The sequence below is a fragment of the Leopardus geoffroyi genome, chromosome B2, assembly GCF_018350155.1.
Source record: "Leopardus geoffroyi isolate Oge1 chromosome B2, O.geoffroyi_Oge1_pat1.0, whole genome shotgun sequence".
In the NCBI taxonomy this organism is placed as follows: Eukaryota; Metazoa; Chordata; class Mammalia; order Carnivora; family Felidae; genus Leopardus; species Leopardus geoffroyi.
Window position 1 is genome coordinate 150,062,182 of NC_059332.1, and position 22,521 is coordinate 150,084,702.

General features: G+C 52.6%; 1 long non-coding RNA gene across 1 annotated transcript; it reads right to left on the reverse strand.

Moving 5' to 3' along the window:
* Positions 1 to 15,013: 15,013 nt before the first annotated feature.
* Positions 15,014 to 20,615, reverse strand: LOC123609298. Its single transcript, XR_006717729.1, has 2 exons — positions 19,815 to 20,615; positions 15,014 to 15,989 (listed from the first exon to the last, which is right to left on the reverse strand). It is a non-coding gene; the product is annotated as an uncharacterized LOC123609298 (long non-coding RNA).
* Positions 20,616 to 22,521: the final 1,906 nt, after the last annotated feature.

Consider the following 22,521-nt stretch of genomic DNA (forward strand, 5'->3'; position numbering starts at 1 on the left):
ACGGCATTTTGAGTCCTTTCTCCTCCAGCTTGCACATCTTTTCTCCTCACGAATCTCTCTCCCAGCAGATGCTCTGTTCTGACATCAGATGGCAGCTGATATGTCTTCCTGCACATGTGCTGAGAGAAGTGAGGTCTTACTGTATATTGTCTATAGAGAACTTGATATTAAATACGCTTTTCTGGGGGCTCCGGGGGAGCTCAGTCGACTGAGCGTCTGACTCTTGATTTCGGCTCAGGTCGTGATCTCACAGTTCATGGGATCAAGCCCCTCGTTGGGCTCTGTGCTGACAGCGTGGAGACTGCTTGGGATTCTCTCTCTCTCTCTCTCTCTCTCTCTCTCTCAAAATAAGTAAATAAACATCTGAAAAATAAATAAATACGCTTTTTCTGGTCAGTTGGGAGGTCGACCTTTACCATTTCCAATTCCCACCAACCAAGAGCCTACTATATTCAGATCACGTATTTGTAAATATGGAATTACAACCTAGGCTTATGACGTGGGTTGGGGGCTGTGTGGGGCCCCTTTAAGATAGCGAGTCCGTTTAGAACCAATCCATGGTTTCCTGGCTGCTCTGATGGGGCAGGGGGCCCAGGGGCAGCCGTGGGGGCCGCCCTGGAGGGACAGGATCATAGCCTGGAAGGCGCCGTGCACTGGCGAGGTGACAAAGTTCAGTTGGGGGACTGAGGGGGGTCTTCCTTAGACTGGGGGGCTGAAGCGTTTGGGGTCGAGGACCGTGCGAGTTTCCTCCTTCCAAGAGACGGGAAACCAGTGCCCCCTTCAGGGACGCAGGAGACGGAAGGAGTCAGGCCAGCTCCCTGGTGAGACCTCGGTCCAGTCCACCTGGGGACAGGATGGCAGAGACGTCTGTTGGTCCTTGGTCCGTGTGATTGTGTTTCATCCAGAGACGGGGGCTTTCAACCCACGAGTCTTCTGTCGCCGTGGTTATGCTGTCCATCCGCGAGTTCATGCCATTTGAAGACTGTGACCCAGGACATTTCCGTGCACGCACAGGCGTGTCCCGTTATAATCTGAGGTGTCTTTCTAAATTTTTTTTTCAACGTTTATTTATTTTGGGGACAGAGAGAGACAGAGCATGAACGGGGGAGGGGCAGAGAGAGAGGGAGACACAGAATCGGAAACAGGCTCCAGGCTCTGAGCCGTCAGCCCAGAGCCCGACGCGGGGCTCGAACTCCCGGACCGCGAGATCGTGACCTGGCTGAAGTCGGAGGCTCAACCGACTGCGCCACCCAGGCGCCCCTGAGGTGTCTTTCTAAGTCCCCCCCCCCCACCCGACCCCCTGCCCAAGTTGTCTGTGTGCCAGAAAGGCTTTGACCTTCTGAAGTTATTCTGGGGGGGCCTCCTCGTCCGCCACAGCGTGGCTGGCCCATGTTCTAGAATTAAAGTGGTTTCTATCAGCCAAGGAGAGGCCACCTGTGGCCCACTGGGCCCCTCTGTCTGTGGCCCTGACACTGAGCGGGTCCTTCCCGGGGGTAGTTTTGTAACTGTGGGGACAGAGGCCCGTGACCAACAGGTGTCTCCCAGCTACCTCACAGTGGAGGGCGGGGCCCGGGCCGGCTCCCAAAGCCTCCTTCTTCCCCAGCGGGATGCTGACGTCCCAGGAGCCCTCGGAGCAGCTGGAGACCGGCCACCCCGAGGATGGCGGGGCCGGGCTCTCCGGGGAGGACGGCGGGGCCGAGGACGTGCTGGGCATGAATGGGGCTCTTCCTCGGTCTCGCCTGCCTGTGTCCCCATCCTGCCCCTGACACCGGCACTCAGATTTCCCTGCCTCCTCTTGCAAGACCTTTCTGGTGATGCTTTAACCTGGAGGTTGACACGCGTCTTCCCTCTAGGAGGGGCGTATGGCTCTCCTTCCGCAGCCTGGTGTCTCCGTAGACGAGAGGTAGAACGGGGAGTTTAAGGAACTTCGGCTTCTCAGCTAAGTTCCTGAATCCCAGGGAAGGCACGAGGCTGTAAGAACTTGGTCAAACGAACATGAGGAAGTTCCCGAGACTTAAATCTTCCCCCCGGAGTCGCAGACCTTCTGCTTCTCTATCCCCTGCTTCCCTCGAGCCCCTCCGGGTCCCCTCCCGTGCCCGCCTGTCCAGCGGCTGTGACCACACAGCGCAGGGCCGTGTCGTCCTCGGCCACCTCATTTATCTCCGAAACAGCCATCCAAGCAGGACTCCGAGGAGAAGCTGGTAGGCTGGCTTTAAAACGCCGTGGCTTCTGCGAATTTCTGCAGAGGTGACAGAATATCTGTTGAATACGACACGGGGTTTTGCTGTGCTCCCCGGAATTCAGAGGTATTGGCCGTGGGAGCTGGGGTGACTGTATTTTGTGCGTGCCAGGCCGGTCCTGGGTGGGTGAGGAGCCCCACCGCCCTGGATCCTCATGGATTGGCGAGAGGTGTTAGCATCCCAAGTGAATAATAGAGACAAGGGGTGTCTTTGTTACGGCCCCCAAGCAGCACCGGGCGGGCACAGCCCCAAATCTCAGGCTATCTGACTCCCCATGTGTCAGATGGTGATGAACTGAGAGGCCCGTGGGGACACAGACGTGTGGGGACACAGGCACGTGGAGCTGACACTCAACACAGTCTCAGCCGGGCCCCAGGAGGGGTGCCCCAGGCCACCACGTGGTGGGGGACAGAGGACGTCCTCTATTTAGCTGGAAACACTGGCTAAGAGGGTTAGGTGGTATTTCCAAGGTTCTCTTCAAGAAGGATCCAGACCGGGCCGTGCACCAGGGTAAAGCTCTTTCCAAGTCCCAGCCCCCGGCTGCCCGCAAACGGAGGGGTTGGCAGGGGTCCCGTGACCACGGTGAGCAAAGCCGTCTCAGCCAGAGCCACATGTGGTTCCCCACGGGCAGTGATTACAGTCTCCATCAGACCCCAGTGCCGGGCCCGAGGCGGGAGCGAGATGTGCCGCTTTGGCCCCGAGCCGGCTCACTTCTGTGCCCCTGGTGGGCTTCCGGCACCTTCTGTGAGGTCCCTTCTCTGGTTCCTCCCACCCCTCGCCCAAGGCCAGCCGTCCGTCTTCCCAGGTGCGCTAACCCTGGGAGAACTGGCAGATACTCACTGACCCCTGCCGGGTGCCGGATGCTGTTGTAGGTTCCTGGGGGTCCCTCCCTGTTCTCGGGCACTTGTCCCATCGAGGGAACACAGTAAGCAAGTAATTCACAGACCACATTAGAAAGTGATGCGTGCCTTGAAGGAAGCGGGGGAGGAATGCCCTCTCTGGACTCGACCTCTCCCTCTGAGTTCAGAGTCCCCGCTGTCGGTCTGTGGCCTCGGGCTGGTGACTGGCCTGCGGGGCCTCGTCTGCCATTGCTGGGGTGGAGACGACCGCGTCCCTCCAAGGCTAACTTCGGGATTACACAAGACCACTTTGGGAGGCGGGTGATCATCAGGGAGCAGGTGCTAAGTAGGTGGGCAGTGTTTCCGAGGCAGAGGCGATGTGCCCGAGCAGGAGTTTGCAAGACGCCCCTGCTTCTCCCCTGGACAGCATCCGGGCGGAGCTCCTGGCCCCGAAGCCCCACCCCCAGGATGTCCCAGAGCAGGGGGTTGGCTCCCCATGACGCAGGGGGCGGGGGGGGGGGTTGCTCGTACACATGGTCTGGTCACCACACTTTCTTTCCTCCTCTTTGTGCTGGAGACCGCTCACCGCCCTCCCCCCGCTGGCCTTTCCCCTGCGCCCCCACTGAAACTCTGAGTGAGATTCCCTATGGGAAAGCCACCGGGCCTCCGATGACCCTCAGGAATCCCAGGTCCCTGGCTTCCTGCCAGCCCCACCCCTCTGCCCAGAGCCCTGCCGTGACAATCTTCACAAACCTGGCATTATTAGGATAATTCCAGGGGGAGGGGGAATAATTTAATTTAAAATGGAAATGCAATTGCTTTCCTACTGTTTCTAGAACAAACTGAGAGAATAATGCAATCACTAATTTCTTCCCTCATGGTGTTATTTCCTCTTTTAATCATAAACTTGTAGTGTGATTCTGATTACTTTTCAGGGATAATCTCTAGGAGAGGAAAATGCCTTTTTTAAAAAATTACCTCCTTTTCTTTATTCTAAGGTTCTCTGCTCAGTTGTGTCTAACTTGGGCAGATTGACACCTTCCTTCCTGAGCACACTTGGATCCTCACACACAAAGATTCCCTTGTCATGCCCAACAGACAGCGTCTTGTAAGTCTGTTTTGTAAGCCACAAAAACCCGTGTGATGTTACAACGGACAGAACGAACCACGTAGGCACAGAAGTAACAGGTGACATTTGTCCTGTTTCCCATTCTCTGTTCCGGGGGCTCCTGTCCAGCACAGGCCTCACCTCTCAGAATAACCATCTGAGGCCATTCTGTCATCATTTTGGAGAAGAGGAAACTGAGGCCCAGAGAGGTGAGGTGCCTTGTCTGAGGTCACACAGCAAGGAAGCGGTGAAGCCAGGATTATAACCTTTTCTGAATCTTTTCAAAACACATCCTTTTTAAAAAAAAATTTTTTTTAATTATGTTTATTTATTTTGAGAGAGAGACAGAGGCGAGCTGGGGAGGGGCAGAGAGAGGGAGACGCAGAATCCGCAGCAGGCTCCAGGCTCCGAGCTGTCAGCGCAGAGCCCCACCCGGGGCTCGAACCCACGAACGTGAGATCGCGACCTGAACAGAGGTCGGATGCTCAACCGACTGAGCCACCCAGGCGCCCCCAGAGCACCAGCCCTCAACTCTTGCCTGCTGCCCCCTCAGGTGAGATTAAGGAAGAAACGAAAGCGTTATCCGCCTCTTTCGGCAAAGAACAGCAATTCGCTAACCACCTTTATCCGGTTATATTTTGCGGAATGAGTCACGACGGACACTGCTTAATCAGAACGGATGAAGGCGTCAGAGTCGTATTCATCTCCTAGCTGTCGGAGGCCCTGACCTCTTTTCTAGAAGGTCCAGGCTAACGCCCGAAAGGGCTGGAGGGTTTTGTAGGAGAGCCCCCCCTGCACAAACACCACAGCGAAACCTGAGCCCCGTTCCCTCCCCGGTGTCCCCTCCCCCCCACCAATGGCACAGTGGCTCCAGCGGTAGGTGGCCCGGCTTCACGAGGAGTTCAGGAGCCAGGAGTCGCGGTCACCGCCAGTCCAGAGCCAGATGGACGCCCTCAGGCGACACAACCTGGAGCTTCGGGACGGCCTGAGGCTGTCGGGGCTGCGGGGACCGCCAGCCGGGGAGCCGTTCGCAGCCGCCGTCTGCACAAGAAGGAAGCCGGCCACTCTGGTACCAGAAGGTTTTTTTGGTTTACTTAGAAGTGATGTCACGGGAAAGGTGGCCGCGTCGTCGTTGGCGCTGGCGGTAACGCTCACTCTCCGGGAGGCGAGGGGCTGGCTGTCTGTTAACTCACGTCCGTAAATGAATGACGGACACGGGGACCCGTCCCCTGTCTGGTCTCCAGAGGCATCTCATGACACCTGGTAGGCAGCCCGCACTTCCTGGGGACCGCGACCGGACAGTGAGCCTGTGAGATGCATCCCGGTGCTGATGCCCCCCACGTCGTGTGGCTGCTGAGCCCCAGGGCCTGGGCGTACTTGCTTGTGAATGTGTAAGTCTACGGTTCACGGAGTCAGGATGTTTCAGCTCTGACACAGTAACACGCACTCTCTCTCCCTCTCTTATTTGGAGCTCACGTGCTGGGTGAATTTCCACTGTGCGCAGTGCCGCCCCCAGCATGGTGCGGTGATGTGTAAGGACAGGACCCGCTCTGCAAAGCACGCCCGACTGAAAGAAAGCAGGACAGATGTGGGACCCTCACTCTGGGTCCGTGCAGGCACCTGCTCAGGCAGGCACGGTTGTGGGGCCAGCGCATCGAGTCGTCAGTGACACTCGTGAGCCCAGGACCAATCAGCTGCCCTGGAAACGGGACGGAAGGCTGTCCGGCCCCCTCCCGTCGGCGTCCTCCCGCCAGAGGGCCGGGTGGTGAATACGCGAAGTCACCGCGTCCCCCCGGAAGGGCCGCGCTTTTCCAGAGTTTGCTTCCGAGCAGGGAGGCTTGAGAGTCTGCGTTTCAAGTCCTCGATCAATTGTCAGCGGCGACGCTAACAACAGGGTCACGTTTTCTTCTTTGCTGAATACTTTCCCAGTGGAAGACACACCATCCAAGGAGACAGACTTGGGTGGTGGTTATTTTGTTGCCTTTGGGCATCTGGGATACTTTGAAAGAGTGAACAACCGTGAGAGGCGACCCCAGTTTGTGATGCGCTGTGTTCTGCGAGAATCTGCAACACGCTGTGGGGAGAAACCAGCTTGAGGCCCCCGCCTGCAGCCTTACTGTTCCCTAGCACACTGCAATTGTTGTTGAATGGTTGGTTCCACGTGGAATTTACCTTCGAGTTGCTGTGCCTTCCAAGATGTGAACGTTTCCCCTGAATCTTCTTTGTGATGAATTGCCTTTTAGGTATTGCAATCTGCTCTGGGGAAAATGTTGCCTCTGTCAGCTGATGAAGAAATAATACTGAAGCACGCAGGCTGCAGAAGTCACAGTACTACTGTCATAGGACAAGGACAGTCCTCTAAACATGGCCCTTCTTCCCAGGTGACCCTCAATGTTTATGACCTTTAGAAATAGGCAGAAAAAAAAAAAAGAAATAAGCAGAGGCCTGGCACCCAAACCCATGTATCCCACCAGCATCTCACTGGGAAAACCTGCCTCCCTGAATGAGCAGTCCTTACTAACATGGGGATCCTCTCCTTGCGAATGCAGGGATCCAGTCCTTGCAAACTCAGGGATCCAGTCCCTACAACCTCAGGGATCCAGTCCTTGTAAACTCAGGGATTCAGTCCTTACAAACTCAGGGATCCAGTCCTTGCAAACTCAGAGATCCAGTCCCTACACACTCGGACCCAGTCTTTGTGAACTCAGGGATTAAGTCCTTACAAACTCAAGGATCCAGTCCTTGTAAACTCAGGGATCCAGTCTTTACAAACTCAGGGATCCAGTCCTTGCAAACTCGGGGTCCAGTCCTTGCAAACTCAGGGATCCAGTCCCTACAAACTCAGGGATCCAGTCCTTGCAAACTCGGGATCCAGTCCCTACAAACTCAAGGATCCAGTCCTTGCAAACTCGGGATCCAGTCCTTGCAAACTCAGGGATCCAGTCCCTACAAACTCAGGGATCCAGTCCTTGCAAACTCGGGATCCAGTCCTTGCAAACTCAGAGATCCAGTCCTTGCAAACTCAGGGATCCAATCTCTGCAAACTCAGGATCCAGTCCTTGCAAACTCAGGGATTCAGTCCTTAGAAACTCAAGGATCCAGTCCTTGCAAACTCAGACATCCAGTCCCTACAAACTCAGGATCCAGTCTTTACAAACTCAGGGAAGGGATCCAGTCCCTACAAACTCAAGGATCCAGTCCTTGCAAGCTCGGGATCCAGTCCTTGCAAACTCAGGGATCCAGTCCTTGCAAACTCACAGATCCAGTCCTTGCAAACTCAAGGATCCAGTCCTTGCAAACTCAGAGATCCAGTCCCTACAAACTCAGGGATCCAGTCCTTGCAAACTCAGAGATCCAGTCTCTACAAACTCAGGGATCCAGTCCTTGCAAACTCAGGATCCAGTCTTTACAAACTCAGGGAAGGGATCCAGTCCCTACAAACTCAAGGATCCAGTCCTTGCAAGCTCGGGATCCAGTCCTTGCAAACTCAGGGATCCAGTCCTTGCAAACTCACAGATCCAGTCCCTACAAACTCAGGGATCCAGTCCCTACAAACTCAAGGATCCAGTCCTTGCAAACTCGGGATCCAGTCCTTGCAAACTCAGGGATCCAGTCCTTGCAAACTCAAGGATCCAGTCCTTGCAAACTCAGAGATCCAGTCCCTACAAACTCAGGGATCCAGTCCTTGCAAACTCAAGGATCCAGTCCTTGCAAACTCACAGATCCAGTTCCTACAAACTCAGGGATCCAGTCCCTACAAACTCAAGGATCCAGTCCTTGCAAACTCGGGATCCAGTCCTTGCAAACTCAGAGATCCAGTCCCTACAAACTCAGGGATCCAGTCCTTGCAAACTCAGGATCCAGTCTTTACAAACTCAGGGAAGGGATCCAGTCCCTACAAACTCAAGGATCCAGTCCTTGCAAACTCGGGATCCAGTCCTTGCAAACTCAAGGATCCAGTCCTTGCAAACTCAGAGATCCAGTCCCTACAAACTCAGGGATCCAGTCCTTGCAAACTCAGGATCCAGTCTTTACAAACTCAGGGAAGGGATCCAGTCCCTACAAACTCAAGGATCCAGTCCTTGCAAACTCGGGATCCAGTCCTTGCAAACTCAGGGATCCAGTCCTTGCAAACTCACGGATCCAGTCCCTACAAACTCAGGGATCCAGTCCCTACAAACTCAAGGATCCAGTCCTTGCAAACTCGGGATCCAGTCCTTGCAAACTCAGAGATCCAGTCCCTACAAACTCAGGGATCCAGTCCTTGCAAACTCAGGATCCAGTCTTTATAAACTCAGGGAAGGGATCCAGTCCCTACAAACTCAAGGATCCAGTCCTTGCAAACTCGGGATCCAGTCCCTACAACCTCAGGGATCCAGTTCTTGCAAACTCAGGGATCCAGTCCCTACAAACTCAAGGATCCAGTCCTTGCAAACTCGGGATCCAGTCCCTGCAAACTCAAGGATCCAGTCCTTGCAAACTCAGAGATCCAGTCCCTACAAACTCAAGGATCCAGTCCTTGCAAACTCGGGATCCAGTCCTTGCAAACTCAGGGATCCAGTCCTTGCAAACTCACAGATCCAGTCCCTACAAACTCAGGGATCCAGTCCTTGCAAACTCAGGGATCTAGTCCTTACAAACTCAGAGATCCAGTCCCTACAAACTCAGGGATCCAGTCCTTGCAAACTCAGGATCCAGTCTTTACAAACTCAGGGAAGGGATCCAGTCCCTACAAACTCAAGGATCCAGTCCTTGCAAACTCGGGATCCAGTCCTTGCAAACTCAGGGATCCAGTCCTTGCAAACTCACAGATCCAGTCCCTACAAACTCAGGGATCCAGTCCCTACAAACTCAAGGATCCAGTCCTTGCAAACTCGGGATCCAGTCTTTATAAACTCAGGGAAGGGATCCAGTCCCTACAAACTCAAGGATCCAGTCCTTGCAAACTCAGGATCCAGTCTTTATAAACTCAGGGAAGGGATCCAGTCCCTACAAACTCAAGGATCCAGTCCTTGCAAACTCGGGATCCAGTCCCTACAACCTCAGGGATCCAGTCCTTGCAAACTCAGGGATCCAGTCCCTACAAACTCAAGGATCCAGTCCTTGCAAACTCGGGATCCAGTCCCTGAAAACTCAAGGATCCAGTCCTTGCAAACTCAGAGATCCAGTCCCTACAAACTCAAGGATCCAGTCCTTGCAAACTCGGGATCCAGTCCTTGCAAACTCAGGGATCCCGTCCTTGCAAACTCACAGATCCAGTCCCTACAAACTCAGGGATCCAGTCCTTGCAAACTCAGGGATCTAGTCCTTACAAACTCAGAGATCCAGTCCCTACAAACTCAGGGATCCAGTCCTTGCAAACTCAGGATCCAGTCTTTACAAACTCAGGGAAGGGATCCAGTCCCTACAAACTCAAGGATCCAGTCCTTGCAAACTCGGGATCCAGTCTTTACAAACTCAGGGAAGGGATCCAGTCCCTACAAACTCAAGGATCCAGTCCTTGCAAACTCGGGATCCAGTCCTTGCAAACTCAAGGATCCAGTCCTTGCAAACTCAGAGATCCAGTCCCTACAAACTCAGGGATCCAGTCCTTGCAAACTCAGGATCCAGTCTTTACAAACTCAGGGAAGGGATCCAGTCCCTACAAACTCAAGGATCCAGTCCTTGCAAACTCGGGATCCAGTCCTTGCAAACTCAGGGATCCAGTCCCTGCAAACTCACAGATCCAGTCCCTACAAACTCAGGTATCCAGTCCCTACAAACTCAAGGATCCAGTCCTTGCAAACTCGGGATCCAGTCCTTGCAAACTCAGGGATCCAGTCCTTGCAAACTCAGGGATCCAGTCCTTGCAAACTCAGAGATCCAGTCCCTACAAACTCGGGATCCAGTCCTTGCAAACTCAAGGATCCAGTCCTTGCAAACTCACAGATCCAGTTCCTACAAACTCAGGGATCCAGTCCCTACAAACTCAAGGATCCAGTCCTTACAAACTCAGGGATCCAGTCCCTGCAAACTCAAGGATCCAGTCCTTGCAAACTCGGGATCCAGTCCTTGCAAACTCAAGGATCCAGTCCTTGCAAACTCAAGAATCCAGTCCTTGCAAACTCAGAGATCCAGTCCCTACAAACTCAGGGATCCAGTCCTTGCAAACTCAGGATCCAGTCTTTACAAACTCAGGGAAGGGATCCAGTCCCTACAAACTCAAGGATCCAGTCCTTGCAAACTCGGGATCCAGTCCTTGCAAACTCGGGATCCAGTCCTTGCAAACTCACGGATCCAGTCCCTACAAACTCAGGGATCCAGTCCAGCAGGTGGTCTCCTCAGCACAGTCACCACAGACAGCCTGGCTGGGAGCTGAGCACAGGCATCCAGGGCCGTGTGCTTTCTTTCCTTTTGTGCAGCTGGAGGCAGGGGTTTTAAGTAGCCGCACTTGTCGTGTCTTTTGGCTTTAAAGCCGTGGTGTTTCCTGGGGTCACTGCTGTGGCTTGTTGTGCTGCTTTCCACATGGGCTTTGTTTTGGGGCCTCAGTACAGGACGTTATTGGATCTCCATTGCATTTTCTTTGTTCAGGTGAGCTCCTCCTTAGAATATTCTGGCACCCAGAGCCTTGGCGCCACCCCAGCTTTGTGTCTTCCTCATGCTTGGGAAGCCCCTCTGTGTCCTCAGCCGGCATTGGGTAACGGGGCTCGTTTGGACCGAGAAGAACCCCAACTCAAGACAACCTAACGTCCCAACACTCTTTCCCAATGCGAGTGCTGAGCAGACAGTATCTCACTCCCGGAGGGAAGGTCTGGAGTCCCCGCTAACCCAGGCGCTCCCTGTAGGTAGGGAGAACCTCTTTTTGGGTGATGTGAGCAGACAGGATCTGAAGTCCCAGGTGACTCTCTGGTGTCCTTTGAGATGCAGCCTTGTCCTCTGTTCCCATGTTAGTGACATGCGTGTAATGTAATTGCTTCCTAAAGGATTGTGTGAGCGAATGCGTTCTTGGCTGAGCCAATGTTTGAATAATGCAAAGGGTAGAAAAAATTATTATCCATTGTTCAATTCAGTTGTGAGCTATTTATTTTGCTGTGATGGCCAAGCTTTTCTGTAGGCTCAATCATAACTTTCTGGAATCCCACAAGACCGTGGGCTATGGAACAAGCAATGAGGCACACCTATAGTTCTCCTTCGTAGGATGTAAGGACAGAGTCACAGCGATCCAGCTCCTGTGACGGCCGACGTGATGTATTGGTGGACGCTTCTGGGTGACACGATTGTGATTAATGAGAAAGTACCCCTGCATTTATTTTCAGCCAGTAGGTATGAACATGGAAGGAACCGAGTCAAGGAAAACAATGCCGTGTGAGACAAAACTCTTTCCAGAAGGTCTTCAAGACGGAAGTGCCTTGCCTCCCGCGACGGGGGTGCCCTCTGAGGAAAACCCAACCTCATTCGTGGGTGAAAAGGGGACACTTAGCAAACAGTGCGAATTTATACCGGTTATATTTAAAATTTAGGTTTCAGTAACATTCCACTTAGATCTAACGAGAATACTCCATTTATGTTCAGAATGGTTACATTTATTACTTTTTAAAATTTTTAACGTTTTATTTATTTATTATTATTAAAAAAAATTTTTTTTTTACATTTTATTTATTTTTGATAGAGAGAGACAGAGCACAAGTGGGGGAGGGGCAGAGAGAGATGGAGACAGAATCCGAAGCAGGCTCCGGGCTCTGAGCCATCAGCACAGAGCCCAAGGCGGGGCTTGAACCCATGAACTGTGAGACCACGACCTGAGACAAAGTCAGACACTCACCTGACTGAGCCACCCAGGCACCCCTAAACAGTTACATTTATTTACAATCATTCTATTGCCATAGACTGGAAAATGGGATCTCTTCAGGTTGGTCTTAGTGCTAGAGAAGTAGCTGGTTGGATGGATGGTCATTGGCTCTGCTGTGCTCGGGATGTTTCTGCATTTTAAAAAATGACTTATCTCGCGGCGCGGAGGGCAGTGCTTATGGTCGAGTCCTGTGACGCTGCTGGGAAACACTGGGGGTTGAAAATGGCTTTCTGCAGCACGCAGCCTTTGATCTGAAGCGACAGGGTCGGGTTTTGTGACTGCCGTTGCACCCAGGCCACACGGCGGTCCTCCCGAAGTCTGCAGAAACCGAGCGGCCAAGACCCCCCGTGGTAGCTGTGGATGTCATCAGGCTCCAGGACGGCCCGGCCGCTGATGGAAACGGTGAGCGCGTCACGAGCGGTTCTCCGCCCTATTTTGCCGCTTGCCCTAAGATGAGGGCTTGGAGCAGGTGCACCTGCACGAACTCTAACACGGACGCGCACATCCACGCACGGACGCGCACATCCACGCACGTCCTCACTCCTGAGCGTCTTTCCCGGTTCCCTCGCTGGGCCCTCCGTGTGTCTTGCCAACACTCCCCAAACCCCCACCACGACGCACACCTGGTCCCCTGGGGGCCGGCGTCAGCCTTTGCCTTTTCCCTCCGGGGGGCTCTCCTGCCGGCCGCTTCCCCGCCCACTTCGGTAGGCACCCCCTGATCTCGCCTCCACCTCTCCTCCTGGACTCCAGGGCTGTCCACACAGCCGGGCCCACCAGCAGGAGCCCAGAGCACCGTCGGGCCAGCTGGGAAGAAGCCCCCTTCCGCAAGTTGCCGTTGGAAGATTATCACGGCACCCTCCCCCTCCGTGGCACCTGCCAGAACCCGCTGTCGGAAGCGCCCAGTGCCCGTGATGTGGGCGCGTCCACAAGGTGCCTTGTGCGGAGCACAGCCCTCGAGGCCACGGGCACCCCACCCTCCACAGGCTGAGGCATGACTTCTTACCTTCCTCAGGCCTGCGCTCCTTACTGAGCTCCGTCCCCAGCACAGCCCTGTATCCCCCTGGGCCTGCGGCTCAGGGACCATTCCAGGTCCGTGGGCCCCGCTCCCTCTGTCTGACTCAGGCGCTCCCCTCTCAGGCCCCCACTTGGCCACGCACATCACGTCTTCACCACCTCGAGGGTCCCTCCGTGGGCGTGAGGCTGGTGCCTGTCACCCCGCGGCTCCAGACCCTTGGGAAATTCGCGTTCTCCGTGTGGCAGGCCAGACCTGTCCCCTGCAGCCACACCTGCCCCCCCACCCTCCTCACTGAGTTTCCAGCCCCCTCCCTTTCTGCCGCCTTCGCGCAGAATAGAATCCCTCCTCCCGCCCCAGCCTCCACCTCCGAGGATTGTCTCAGCTGATGGCCAGTACCTTCTTGGGGACCCCGTCCCCGACTCCCGGACACGGCTGGGGCTCCCCCACAGCCTCCGCTGCCCAGCAAACCCCTTATCGTCGGATAACCGTCTCTTCTTGTGTTTGCTTCCCGTTCGTGGTCTCTGGGCCAGAAGTGGCTTGAACGTAGAGACAGAGTCCTCCGGCCTTCACCTCCCGAGCTGAACGCTTGAAGAAGACTGAGGTCCTGACAACATTTATGGAATACATCCATGAAACAGTGCATGTTTCTTACAAGATCAAACGTCACTTGTTGACTGACCCTCGATTTGTAAAGTAATCTCATGAAAAAAAGAGAACGTACTCTCCGTTGGCTTAAATGGGACCCAGAAACCGTGTTAGGATGATAATATTTTTAAGATGCGTACGCACTGTCCTTTAAAACCCAATTTCTTTGCTTTTTGAGCCTCACGCTGCTCACTGCCTTGCCAGGGTCCCGAGGACGGGTTTCTCACCCCAGAGCAGACTGGTGCACCCGCCCGTCCCCGGCCGAGCACTGCCGAGCCACGGGTGGGGGGGGGGTGAGGCCAGCGCCTGGGCCCCCCCCCTCCCCCCAGGGCTGAGGCTGTCACGCCTGCCCGTCTCCTTGGGGAGAACAGAAAACTAACCTGGTTCCAAACGCCCCTAATTGCTAGGGACCATCGGCCTTTCCAAAACAGAGAACATTCTTTTTTCCCCTAGATTTTGAAGTTGGTTGCATTTAGCACATGGTCACAACGAGGCTGATATTTTTATATCACCTACGAACTCCCAAATCCAACTTTTATACCATTTGTATTTATACTTTTTAATCAAAATTAGTACAATCAAAGGAAAATAAATCAAAAATATTTTCAAGCCCTGGTGAGCGGCCTGCTTATTATTCAACAACAAATGTCAATGAAATGGAATAATTTTCTGCACGGGAGGAAGTTTGGGATGTGAACTTGTGTTGTAACAGCAGGCGACCGGTGGGAAAATATGGGTCCCACCGACCTCCCGTCCTCTCCAGAAAAGTCCACATTCTGCTTTGCCCTTTCCAACACCATACATGAGGTTCCTCTGGGTTTTGTTTTATTTTGAGTTGGGCTATTCTGGCTGCAAAGCACATTCCCTCACCTCCACACCTCAGGTCGCACGTGCACAAGCTGAGGGCACCTTCCCCATCAGTGCGTTATTTCCTTACGCGCACTGCCGTCCCCTGAGCATCCGGGCCCAGATCGCACACACAAGGGGGCTGGAGATATAAACCTTCACAGAGGCACCCAACGCGGCCCAAGGTCCGTCCATCGCCCGGGTGCACAGAGCCCTCGTGTTCTCTTTCCACAGAATCTTCCCGTAGAAGCAGGAGCTTCCCATGTGGACACCAAGATAAAGCAGGAGGAAGAGGAGGAAGAAAGGCCGTACCCAGATGTTGAGGTAGGCCACTGCAGATGTCCCCTGTTCCCTAAGTTCCTGTGTGACCTGTACCCATGCCTGCAGACCGCCCCAGGGGCTTGGACCTGGAGGCCAGGCAAGCCTCTCTCCGAGGGGACAATTCGAGCCTCCTTGGCTGCCAGTTTATTTCTAGGAAATAAAGCAACACCCTTTCCAACAGGAAAAACATTTTTCATTTTTGTTTAAGCTTATTTACTTATTTTGAGGGAGAGCGAGAACAGGGGAGGGGCTGAGAGAGAGGGAGACAGTGTGTTAACTCTGGTCTATATGAAGGTGGAGCCGTGCTCTTATAAGCAGATGGAACGTTCCAGTAAATGAACAACAGGTAACGCAACTTGCAGGGACAACTTGAATTCACGTCAGTGTGTTTTTCTTACTGGAGTTGTTACCTGGGGCTTTCAGGGAGGAAAAAAACCCATGTCATTTCAATCCCTTATCTCCCCATCTCAGCAGGTAGGTCTATGAGAAGAATATTTTCTTGAATACGTATGTATGGATGCATCAGTCACTCAATCTTAGGACACCTCAAAGGCTGTGGGCACAAGACGAGGCAGCTGGCTTTCTCCTCCTCGAAGCCTCGTGCACCCGTTCGTCCCCAGGTGCCCCCAGGCACCCCGTTCTCCCAAGTAGCCACCACCCCCTTGTCCCTCTTGCCTTGGGTCTATCCCTTGGGTCTATCCCTTCATCAGTGGATGTGCTGAAGTCTTTTCCTTGCTTATTTGCTCTGGAGTGAAATTTTGAGAGAGTGGAGAGTAGATCGGATTCCCAGCGTCCTCCCCGTCTGCTGTGGTCACTACTGCTGTTTCCGTCTTCCAGAGCTCCTGCCTTCTTGGTTGAAACAAACAGAGCCCTGATCCTGGGCTTCGGTGTCTTCCGGAAGACCGTGCACTTGGGACGGCCTACCGCAGTGAGCAGGCTGCCTCCTGATGACGGGGCTGGCGTCACCCCAAGCTGCTGTGGGCCGAGCCCAGGTGGACCCAACAAAGGCTGGGGGTTGGATCGGAAAATTGGACCTTTTCACGGGTGTCTCCCTGAGACGTGGCTGTAGGGCACCTCCTTACGTTACATTACATTACATTACATGGCTGTTCTTCTGTGGGCGTGATTAGTACCAAGAATGCTCGCCCTGCAGAAGGGCATAAGTTTTTAAATTTTTTAAACATGTTGTGTTCAGCAAATGGAGTCAGTTAGCTTAATTACACAGTGGTTATAGTTTCTATACAAGTCTTATTTCTAAAGTAGCCTGAAAGAATGTTCTAGAAAATGAGTATTTTTCCTCTGGATTCCATTCCTTGGTTTTCTTTTTCTATTTTTAAAAAATGTTTATTTATGTTGAGAGAGAGAGAGGGAGAGAGAGAGAGAGAGCACATGAGTGGGAGAGGGGAAGAGAGAGAGAATCCCAAACAGGCTCTGCCAGTGCAGAGCCTGACGCGGGGCTCTATCTCACCAACCGTGAGACCAGGACCTGAGCCGACATCAGGAGTTGGACGCTCAACTGACTGAGCCACCCGGGTGCCCCTTCTTCTATTTTAAGGAGTCTAAGCAAAATTGTGAAATAAAACAAAATGGCAGAACACACACATGAGGGTGTTGCTGTTCTCTTCGCTGGAGTGACGTCGGTGGGGTGGGCGTATAGTTAACCCAACAGGGGCACCGTTGGGTAGGGGGTCGTTTCAGAGAGATGCTGACCAGGGGACCACGGTCAGCCCACCTTTGACTCCTCACTGAGTGGCCCTGGGCAGGCTGACCTCCCTGTTGATGAGATAACATCGATATCACGTGGGAGAGTGCCAACCCACGGACTGGTCAGGGAGCCGCGGGCCAGCGGGCGGCAAGTGCCAAGAATGGTGGCCGAACCACACTGGCTCGGGGTGCCCAGGGCGCCCTGGGCGGCGCCACGGCTTGTGACGACCAGCCCTGTTGGAGCTGACAGTGCGGGGGGCGCTGCATGTCTGGTCTCCTTCCCCCGCCCCCCAGATCTCGCCCCTAGCCGCTGGGGGGGTTGGTGATCCGGCTCTGGAAACCACGAGATTTCCCAAACTGTTCTCGGAACGCTTGGCAACAACAGCGGTGTTCTGTGGGTCTGCAAACAGATCTGGAGCATGCTGGATTGTCTTTCGTATTCTGTCGCCCAGTGGGGCTCCTTGGAGGGGACTGGAGGCAAGCATGTTCACCGTGTCACCAATGTAGGTCACCACAGAATGCTTTTGTCGTGGACTAAGCATTGCCATGTTCCTTCTTTTTGGGAAAATACCTAGGATCTGAATAAGCAGGCGGTTTTGTTGCTGACTTTTTACTTGGGTCTTTAAAGACAAAGGGCTTCCGTGGCCGTCCATCGAGTCCCCGCGATGGAATGTGATTTATATCCATGTCACAATGCTGACTATGGGATTTGTGTGTGATACCAATTTCTGGGTCCTCCTCGGTGAGGGGTGGGTGACAACGCTTGGTGCTACGCGTGGCGAAGCCCGGAAGTCTTTGGGTCAGTCTGGTCCCCGAGTTAATCCCGAGCCACTTCCGGGGCCCCCCGCTCCTCCTGTCCTATGCTCGCTCCACAGAGCCCCTCCCAGACTAGGCCTTCACTCCAAATGCACCTTTTCCTCCAGCCTCTGCAGTGGCTGAGGGTTTACATTTTAAATGAGTTATTTGTATAGATGTGAATATTCATGTTTGTTTATTTTTGAGAGAGAGAGTGCAGGGGAGGGTCAGAGAGGGAGACTGTACAGAATCCGAAGCAGGCTCCAGGCTCCGAGCTGTTAGCACAGACCCTGTCGCGGGGCTCGAACCCACAATCCGCAAGATCGTGACCTGAGCCAAAGTCAGATGCTCAACCCACTGAGCCACCCCGGCGCCCCTAAATGAGTTGTTATATTAATTCTAACGCCAAAGAGATCTGCTAACTCCAACATGTGAGAATCCCTTGCAGCTAGTTTCCTATGAACTTGGGGGCGGCCTTCTGCCTTTATGTCTCTGCAGCTTTGTCTCTACTCTCAGCCTCTGACATTCTCTGCCTGGCCACCTGCATTTGTGAACAACGTTCTGCCCTTTGGGTTTTGTACTTTTGTGTTGTTTCCTGCCTGGCCTCTAGCAGCAGGAATGGTTAAATCTGGCTTCTTAGCAGAGGAAAAATACCACTTCCTGATCTGGGGCCAACTTGGAAATGGATTCCATGCTGGGCTGAACACTTGGAGACATTGCTAAATATCCTCCCTGACCCCTGCAAATAGTTTTGGAACTGCCTTCAGCCCAATTGGCAAGTCCGGAGAGGGGGTGAAATGCTAGAAACGCCCTCAGCAGAGGCTGTGACAAGGGTCGAGTTTGTGAATAGCCACCAGCCGTCTCTGTTGAAAGATCAGGCTCCTTGTCCAATGTGCGAGACGTGGGTTATTTAATTCCAGAGGCTCAATACTTTGCTTTCATGACTTTAAACCACACACGTGTTTCATCGGTTCCGACGCTTCAGTTTTATTGTTCTTTGAGATCGGTTCTAGATGGGTTAGCTCTGTCCTCTGCTTTTCAAACCAACCACACTGCAATTTTACAAAAACCAAGACTTCCCCACGTGGTGGGTGTGGTGGTTCCATTTCTCCGAGTCTGTAATTCCCAGAATCAAAACCACCCGCAGGGTCAGCCCTCCTGTTAACCAAGTAGCACACGAATGACCTGAGTTCACACCCGAGTGTACTTTTCTCACATCCAGGCAGTTGCCCTTTGTCTCTGCAGGAAATGTGATGAATGCACCCAGGTTGGGCATGTCAGTTACAGTCTGTTGCTCGTGAGTCCCCAGCTGGGGCAGGGAAAGCTCCCGGGGGGCCCAAGGAGCACCTCGTTTCGTGGGGGAGATATGAGAAGGGGCCCCCAGGCACGACAGAAACAACACATAGTTATGTCCTGTTTGAGTGACAGCAGAAATCAATCCCAGGGCGATCCTTTCCCCTTTTGCTTAAGTGGTGTGGATTTAATTTCCCCACATCACTGACAGGCGTCTGCATCACATTCGGAACAGGACACTCAACCGACACTCAACTTCTGTCACTACTTAATAACTTGAGCTGATTTTAAAACCAGGAAGAGAACAAAATATTTGAAATATTTGAAAACACTAGAAACCTTCATCTGAAGGCGTTTGTGCATTTATGCGCCATACGCGGTGTTCTCAAGCGCATACGGAACGTTGTGGGGGAGAAGGACTCCATCGCGGGCCATCAAGCAAGACAACAGATTTCAAAGAAAAGGTAGGGATACGAGCTATGGTTCGATAACAACTTAGCTAAATTAAAATGAATGGCAATAAGAAAACACAGCATACATCTGGAAATTATTTCAAGGCACTTTCAAACATAACTCGTGAACACAAAACCAAAAAGAAACTACAGTAAAAAATAAGTATCCCTTAGAACTGCATTGGAAAAATAAATGCTAACAAAATTGGAAGGATGTAACCAAAAAGTTGCGTGGAGGCAATTTATAGGCGCGCGTGTTTATATTAGGGAAGAAAGACCAAAAATTCATGAGCACTTGTCTCTACCTCAAGCAGTTAAAGAGGAAAGTCAAGTCAAACACGAAACGTAATAAATATAATTAATGAAAACAAAATACATATAAAGCCTTAAATCTGTGAAAGAGGAAAAAACAAAGCTATCGTACAAAGCATCAACGAAGGCAAAAATCAGTCATTTGAAATAAATACTAAACACAAAGAAGCTGGTTACACTGGTCAAGGAAGAAGCATGAGGAAGGAGAGAGGGGCTCCGGCCCCAGAGGAAGCAGAGCCCTAAGAGCATCAACACAAGGCTCGAGGGAGAACGGGGTCGTGCGCAACTCCTGGGATCAGACAACAGAGAGGTGGAAATAAGTAAATAAAAACCAACACGTATTAAAAGCTACAGAGGAAAGTAAGAAGATAGACAACGGAGGGGGTACACAGGGAGGGGGTGTTGTTATCCTGCACCTTGTGTGGGGAGACACGGTAAGAACCTGGACGTTCATGCGGAGAGAAATCACTGGAGAATTTTGAGCAAAAGGATAAAGACGAATTTTTCTGCATGCTGAAGCTTCCTTTCTGCCTCCTGTAGCATCTGTTGGAAGGTCTGGCCTCCACCTAACTTCTTCCCTTGAAGGTGATTCTTTTCTTTCTTGCCGCTTTCAGGAAATGTTGTGTCTCCTGGCTCGTTACGACCGGTCCGGTTGCAGATGGGCTTGCATTCAGTGCGTTGGGGACGGCGTGCATCTCTGCTTGAATGACTCCCGTCTTCCGTGAGCAGGGCTGCTGACGTAGCAGGAGGCCCTGTTAAATCTGAATTTCAGGAAAGCAATGAATGGCTGGTGTATGTTCTGTGCAACACGCATGTGGGCACACTTACTCTAGAAATCATTAGTAGTCATCGTCAAACGTCACGGGGCGCCGTCCATCTGATCCAGCAGCCCTGTTACAGGTTCAGGGAAGTTCTCGGCTCTTGTCCTCATCAGCATGACCTTCCTCCCCTGTTTCTCTCCCTCCAGTTGCGGGTGTATGAGCCCGCCTCCCCCTACACTCCTTGTCGCTCGTCACATTATATTTTTCCTGTCTTTGTTACATTCCTTTAAAATTATCTCCTAGCTCATCGATTTTCTCTTTAGCTGAATATTACATCAACTTAATGCACCTTTTGGCTCTAATTTTTTCTAAGCTTATTTATTTATTTTGAGAGAGAGTGAGCACAAGCAGGGGAGGGTCAGAGAGAGAGAGAGAGAGAGAGAGAGAGAATCCCAAGCAGGCTTCACGCTGTCAGCACAGAGCCCGACTCCGGGCTTGATCTCACGAACGGTGAGATCATGACCTGAGCTGAAATCAAGTTCAAGTTGGATGCTTAACTGACTGAGCCACCCAGGCGCCGTATTTTTAGCTTTAGTTTTAAAGATTATATTTTTCACTTCATTTAGGTATTTTTCAAATTAACCTAGTCTTTTTTGGCTAATATCACTTCTCTCCTGTTTTCAACTTCTTCTTGTAATTCTTCAACCACTCCGCACACCTCCGCTTTATGGTCCGATTCTGGTAACATCACGCTGGTGGCCTCAGAGCCCCCGTGATGCCTCTGTGCTGGCTCTTGCTCCCCACGGTGGCTCCCTGGCCGGTTCCATGGTTGTGGTTCCACGTGTCCGCTTGCCTTGGGCAGCCATCCCCAGGCGGGGCCCGGCTTGGGGCTGCCAATCCAGAAAGCTCCGTGCCTGCTCTTGCCAGAGGTTCCAGGGGCTCCTCCAGGCTGGTGTCTAGTCTGGGGGCGATCTGGACTCAGATTCTTCGGGAAGCTCAGAAGAGGGCAGTTTCCCTGGTGTGCTCCCCTTGCCCGGGGTGGGTGTTTCCTAGTTCATCCTTGTGTCCGGGGAGTGACCTCTGTGTGTGTCATCTGTAAGCAGGGATGAGCTCCGATCACCAGCAGAGCCACCAGGAGCCGAGCCAAGGATGCGGAGACCACGTGCTCAGGCTCCCCTTCCGTCTGCTTCTCGGCGGCCGCTGCCGTGCGTGCGTGGCCTTTGCCTGGAGTGTGGGAGCTTGTTTACGTGGGTTTCCGTGTTATTTTATTTAGCATTACTGGATACGTGGCAGTGGCCGTTTCCAGAGCGTCTGACCTGCCGGGTGCTGAGAGAGTCAAGGTCATTGTTAAACAGATCCTCACGGATGGTCCAGGGGCATTCATGTTCTCCTCAACGTGCTTTCCAGCGATGCTCATGTGTATCTCGTTGGGTCACGTTTGGTCTTTACTGTCACGACCTGTCCTTTAGGCTCTGACTCGACAAGTGAGTGGAGAGGTGGACCCCAGGGCAATTGCTGTCCTCAGGGACCTTCAGCAAGGTTTTGAGAAGGGAACATTACACCTGCTAGTTCACACGTGCCGCCTCAGGTGACTGATGGAGGTTAATTCAGGTCTCCCAAAAGAGAAAGGTATTTTGACGATCCGTATTTCATTCTCTCTCCGTGGGAATTCTAGGCCCTATTATTGTCCTCGGAGGCACGTCCCGTACCTTCAAAACTGCTACCCATGATCGGCATTTCGGGAGCAGAGCCAAAGGCCTCGTTTTCCTGCCATTTTATAGATGTGTTTGTGCGTTACGCACGCGTTCTTGTAAATCCGTACAAATCAACAGACTTGTCCACTGAGTAGTACCGGGAAGTCCGTGAATTCAGTGTTCAAAAGTCTTGTTCCAAAGAGCCCCCCAATTTCTTCTGGGCGGTCCATCAATTACCACACGAAAACAAGCTTTTATAGTTTTTTGCTAAAAACTATTTTAATGGTAGAATTTTTCTTCGGTTGTCAGATTTGTCACCACATTTATTTTTCTCACATACATTTGGGCTGCCTCTTATCTGCCAGCAACTGCCAACGTTTGACAAAACAAAAAGAAGCAGATGAATATTTTTTTTTTCAACGTTTATTCATTTTTGGGACAGAGAGAGACAGAGCATGAACGGGGGAGGGGCAGAGAGAGAGGGAGACACAGAATCGGAAACAGGCTCCAGGCTCTGAGCCATCAGCCCAGAGCCCGACGCGGGGCTGGAACTCACGGACCGCGAGATTGTGACCTGGCTGAAGTCGGACGCTTAACCGACTGCGCCACCCAGGCGCCCCAGCAAATGAATATTTTAAGAACGCAAATAGAAATGGGTCAATTAAATT